Genomic DNA, 5,915 nt, shown 5'->3' with positions numbered 1-5,915 from the left:
ACGTCCCCTACTCCAGCAGGCTAACCTAGGCATATTCTTATGGCCATGGCAGAGGGACAAGGGCAGAAGCAGGAACACACAAGGTGTTTTTTTGTTTTTTTGTTTTTTTTGTCCAAGCTTATGCATGTATCAGATCGGTTAGCTTGTCAGTGGCCAAAGTATTGCCTAAGTATTAAGATGTCAGGACACAAACTCTACCTTTTTTTCTAAAAGAAATGACAAAGAAACCCATGGCAAAGATTTCATACAGAAAACGGCAAAGAATTGGGTCTCTTAATGCAACTAATCTACCAAACCAAAAAAGCTTTTTAGAAAAGCTAGATATTAGTGGCTAGTCCTGATACTTCCCTTATCCTCAACTCCCATTTCCAAAACACTCAAATCCTATCAATGTTTCTTCTTAAATGTCTCCCAAATCTTTCCTCTGCTCTCCATTTTATCACCAATACTGTAATGCAGGCTCTTAATGAGGATTCTGCAATAAGATCTCAACTGGGGCCCCTATGTGGTGGCCCACAATAGCTAGAATGATCTTTAAGAAATGTGTATCTGAATGTGAAACTTGAACATTTCAGTGACTCAACATTACTCTCCAAATAAAAATAGAACTCCACTACACATTCCTGAAGCTTTCGGACCCTACTTAGCTCTTCCATTTTATCTTGGACCACCCTCTCCACCTTTTAATTCCAGTGTCTTTACAGTCCCTGGTGCTTGCTCTCTTCCCTTCTGTCATAGTTTCTTTGCACATGTTGTTTTTTCTTCCAGGAATACTCTTCCATCTGCTCTTTGCCTAAATAACTCTGACTCATTCCTCAGATCTCTGCTTAAGTGTCACTTTTCAACAGTCTGGCCTGACCTTCTTTATTGGAACCAATCACTCTAATACAGATTCTCATCATAATATAAACAGTCCCTTTGTTGAATTATCCTAATTAAAATTTTATATTAGTCTGTGTTGACCTTTTTAATAACCTTTATATTTTAAAATAGTTTTAGAGAAACGGAGTTGTTGTAAAGATAGCACAGAGGGTTCCCATATACCCTTTACCTAGTTTCTTCTAGCATAACCATAGTACATTAAGGAAAAATAAGAAATTAATACTGGTATAATACTGTTAACAAAATTACAGACTTTATTTAGATTTCACCAGTTTTTTTTTTCATTTATATCATTTTTTTATTTTTCAGAATCCAATCCGGGATACCATGCTCTAATTTAACTGTATGTCTTTCGTTTCTTATAATTTATGACATTTTCTGTCTTTCCTTGTTTTTCATGACCTTGTTGATTTTCAAGATTTCTGGCCAGGCATAATTTAGAATGTTACTCAATTTGAATTTCCCTGATGGTTTCTCATAATTACACTAGGATTATGGATTTTTGGAAAGAACGTTATGGAGATGAAGTACAGTTCTCATTGCCTGGTATCAGAGGGTACCTGCTATCAACATGACTTATCACTGGTGATAACTTTGGTTACTGGTATACAGTAGTGTCTGCCAGCTTTTTTGTAAAGTTACCATTTTTCCCTTCCATACTCTATTCACTAGAAGTGAGCTTCTAAGTCCAGGCCACACTCAAGTGGAAGGGAGTGAAGTTTTATCTCTTGGAGGTAGGAGTATCCATACATTTGTAAACATATGTTAAAACCACCACAACAATTATTAAATATTTGGGGGGAAAATGCTTTGTAGTGATGTAAATATTCTCCTTAAGGTTCTGCCTACAATTTTAGCATTCATACATGGATCTTGCAAGCAGAAATTATTACTGTGATATTCTAATTGTCATTATTTTATTTCCCTCATTTCTTCTATACTTATTATCTAATATTATTCCATTTGGTATAGAAGACTTCTCTCCTCTATTTACTTATTCATCACATATATGTTTATTTTATTCTTTGGGCTGTAATCCAGTACTATCATAATTTATCTTATTGCTCAAATTGTTACAGCTTTGGACACGGAGAGCTCTTCTAGGTAGGCTCCTATGTCATCACTTTTTTTTTAGTGTTTCCTGTATGACTTTATGTTTTCATTTGTTACTTAGTTTTTTGTTGAATGGAATATACAATTGAATGATGCAAAAATGAAAGCTATATATAATATACATGAGCAATATAATAATAATATAATGTATAGTAATATAGTAATAACTTTACTAAAATTCGTGTTCTCTAAAATTAAGATTATGACCTCTGCATCTTTTATGTTGCATTTGCCTGATATGACTTTGTCTGTCAGCTTATTTTCAACCTTTCTGAATCTTTTTGTTTTAGGTGTATCTTTGAAGACATTGGATCTGCTTTGGGAGCCAATCTGAAAATTTTTCCAACTGGACAAGTGTCGCAGCCCTGGAGGTACTTAGACTGATCAGATCTCTTGCAGAGAGAGAACCTGCTGTGAGGAGTGGAGTTAGCTACCTGCCTTGGCTGCCCCACCTGTGGGATTTACTGCAGCACATACCTACATCGTGCTCTGTCCATGCTGCTCCCAGCCACTGGCCAACACAGCCAGAATACTTCTGCTCAAGGGGAGACTATTTTAATGACCAATTTTTGTGGGAATCTCACAGAAGCCTGGCTGAAACTTTTTCACAGATGCATTTCAATCTGAGCTGTTTCCTGCCCAATCCCATTTCCTCCCCTCTTTCCTTCATAGGTGTCCAGCCTGCATCATGGCCTCCTTTCCCATTCCAGCTCACATTTCCCTTGAACTTTCACAAGTGTTCCCTCCATTAATCTCTTGCCTTTCTAACTCCATTTTGGAATCTGTTTCCTTGAGGACCCCAGCTAACAATGAATTTCTTTTTACATTTATCAATAGGACAGATAATTTTGCTCTTTGTTCTCTCTCAATTCCTTTCTAGGATTCTACCAGGTTTTGTTTTACCTCTTTCTGTTGTCTTAACATCTCTTCCCTGAATCCTTACATTTCTACTTGGCAGTCTTCCTTCATGAATTCATTCATTTTAAATAAATAACAGAATTTTTGGTCATAATTTTCAACTGTTGCATTCATCCTTCTGGTGAATATTCTTTGCTTCTATGTTTTGCTCTTTTTTTGCACATTTTAGGATATCATTGCATTGCTGCTGGGCCACTTCAGCTTTCATTATCTATTATCAAATGAGCTTTGTTTTTTCCAAGACAAGACCTAGGCAGAAATTGTGTGTGTGTGTGTGTGTGTGTGTGTGTGTGTGTGTGTGATTTTTTTCTGAAGCCCTATAAGTACTTTAAGAAAAAAACCCCTGTAATCTCAGGAAACAAACTGAGTGTTGCTGGAGTGGTGGGGGGGTAGGAGGGATGGGGTGGCTGTGTGATAGACATTGGGGAGGGTATGTGCTATGGTGAGCGCTGTGAATTGTGCAAGACTGATGAATCACAGATCTGTACTTCTGAAACAAATAACGCAACATACGTTAAAAAAAAAAAGAAAAAAGAAGAAGATAGCAGGAGGGGAAGAATGAAGGGGAGTAAGTCGGAGGGGGAGACATACCATGAGAAACTATGGACTCTGAAAAACAAACTGAGGGTTCTAGAGGGGAGGAGGGTGGGGAGATGGGTTAGCCTGGTGATGGGTATTAAAGAGGGCACATTCTGCGTGGAGCACTGGGTGTTACGCACAAACAATGAATCATGGAACACTGCATCAAAAACTAATGATGTAATATATGGTGATTAACATAACAATAAAAAATTTTTAAAAAATAAAAAAAACTGGGTCTAGGACGTCTCCTTTCACTAACTTGGCTCTTACAACATTATTGCGATCGAAGGATGTAGTGTCTGTACTTCAGAGTATATTCCTCCCCATGAGAAAGTATAATTTTTCTCTATGATTTTGGTCATCTCATGTTTCCTGCCACTACACCATGAGTTTCTCCTCTTCCCCTTCTCTCGCTTCTCTTGTGCCCCATCTCAGCTGTTTTTTTTTTTTTTTGGATTCAATTATCTTTATTAACCTAACAGTGTTACATTTTATACATAATACCTAGCTGTTTTCTCAAAGGGATCTATATTTTAGTACATCATGTTAATAATAAAAAGCCAAGTTCAGATGGTTAAACTTCAACCTAGCGTTTTAATATCATCCGGACAAGGCAAGCTAGAAAGTGAATCACTTTACGCACATCAGAGTAGTGTTCCAAAATAACTAGGCAGCTGCTACACTTTTAAGCAAGGGAAGAAAAAAACTTTCATTTTGATCTTTTTGTGTTCCAGCAAATTATACTTTCAATTAACAGCAACAATGATACCATAAAAAATGCTCTGCTTTTTAAATTTCTGAACTTCAATACAAATTAAAGTAGTAGTACTGGAGTCTTTTGGGAGGCAAACTGCTATCAGCTACATTCATCAGTGTAGCTGAGCCTCTTTATCGATAACCAGGTCCAGGTTGGGTATAGCCCTGACCAAAGGGAGGGCGGGTGCGTGCATAAGAGTTAGGCCCACTAGGAGGTGGAGTCATAGTACTTCCAGGAGGTGGAGTAAAACCTGGTCTCGGTTGATAGGCCCCGGGGTGGCTTGGAGCCATTCCAGGTTGTGAGGCAGGGGCCACAGTATAAGTGGTAGGCTGAGAAGTTTGGGTAGTGTAAGTTTGTGGAGGGTAACTGCTCGCCTGGTACTGCTGTGGTGGTTGAGCAGGCAGCTGTTGAGGCTGGCCAGCAAAGGCAGGAGCCGGTGCCTGGGAAGCTGGTTGCTGGCCATATCCCTGGAACTGCTGAGGTTGTTGGGGTCCAGTCTGCTGACTATAGCTTGCTGAATACTGGATACCATACTGCTGGGGCGGCTGGGGTGGCTGGGGTGGCTGCTGAGCACCATAGCCGGCCTGCTGCGTGTACTGCTGGTACATCTGACCTTCACTCTGACCTGCTTGTGTCTGAGCTCCAGTATACGGGGGCTGCTGTGGCTGAACTCCTGGCGGATGAGCTGCAGAGGAGGAGGAAGCAATGCTGTCAGGGGTTCCTGAACGGTCTTCTGCAGGAGCACTGGGTGGCCCTGAAACCTGATCATCTGTTAAGCCAAACGCTGACATGACATTTTTATTGATTTCATCTTGGTTTTTTAAAGGATCAAAAGCTGACATACTTGCTGCCATAACCTGAGTAGACTGTTTTCCAGAAGAATCAGAAGCAGCAGGCTTTTCATCCCTACCATCCACAGTATCATTTTCAGGAATACTGGTGGAAGGTCCTGGTTCTCCAGGTGGTTCCAAACTATCCAACAAGCGATTCACTTTATTTCGCAGTTCTATTAGCTCTCAACGGAGATATTTCACTTGACTCGATCCAAGGGGTCTTGGTTGGCCATTAACAAATAATGTCAGTTTCAGTATTCTACTATACTGAATTGCAAAAGAAAGGTCAGAACTATCAAAAATTGTTATAAGATCTCCATCTTCATCTTTATACTTTATTGTAACTTCATCATTACTCAGGAGTTTTCCTCTGAAAACTTGCTGCATCATTAGCACCAATTCATCGTAAGTAATATCTTCATTATGAATTGGAATTCATCGAATATCCTTCCCAAGTTGAGCTTTGATGATTAGCTTCCCACTTAGGTCCAACTGTCCATTCATGGTGGACTCCAGGATGTTGTGTACATACAGCTCTACGGAAAGACCGGTTCGAGGCCGATGCCGGGCTGGCTCCGGGACGCCGTGGGGTGGCTGTGGTCACGGCCCACTCTGGTGCCCTCCCCATCTCAGCTGCTTTTAAAAGCCTTCATGCATGTTTTGAACCTGCAGACAGCCCTTATATTTACTCTGAGATGGAGTTTGTAAGTCATTTTGTGTTGGTTTTTTTTTTTTTTTTTTTTTGTATGATATCTAGGAGAAGAACTTGAAAAGTGCCAGCATAGACAGCCCTATTCACACCGGGAGCCTTTACCTGCATAGCACTCTCC

General features: G+C 39.8%; 1 pseudogene; it reads right to left on the bottom strand.

The window, feature by feature from the left end:
• Nucleotides 1-4,351: 4,351 nt before the first annotated feature.
• Nucleotides 4,352-5,589, bottom strand: LOC112809642 (protein TFG pseudogene; annotated as a pseudogene).
• Between the last annotated feature and the right edge of the window lie 326 nt (nucleotides 5,590-5,915).

The sequence above is a fragment of the Callorhinus ursinus genome, unplaced genomic scaffold (genome assembly GCF_003265705.2).
Source record: "Callorhinus ursinus isolate GAN/ISIS: 27379988/994484 unplaced genomic scaffold, GSC_fseal_2.0 scaffold2, whole genome shotgun sequence".
In the NCBI taxonomy this organism is placed as follows: domain Eukaryota; kingdom Metazoa; phylum Chordata; class Mammalia; order Carnivora; family Otariidae; genus Callorhinus; species Callorhinus ursinus.
Note: the sequence above shows the minus strand (reverse complement) of the source record. Positions and strands in the feature narration are given on the sequence as shown.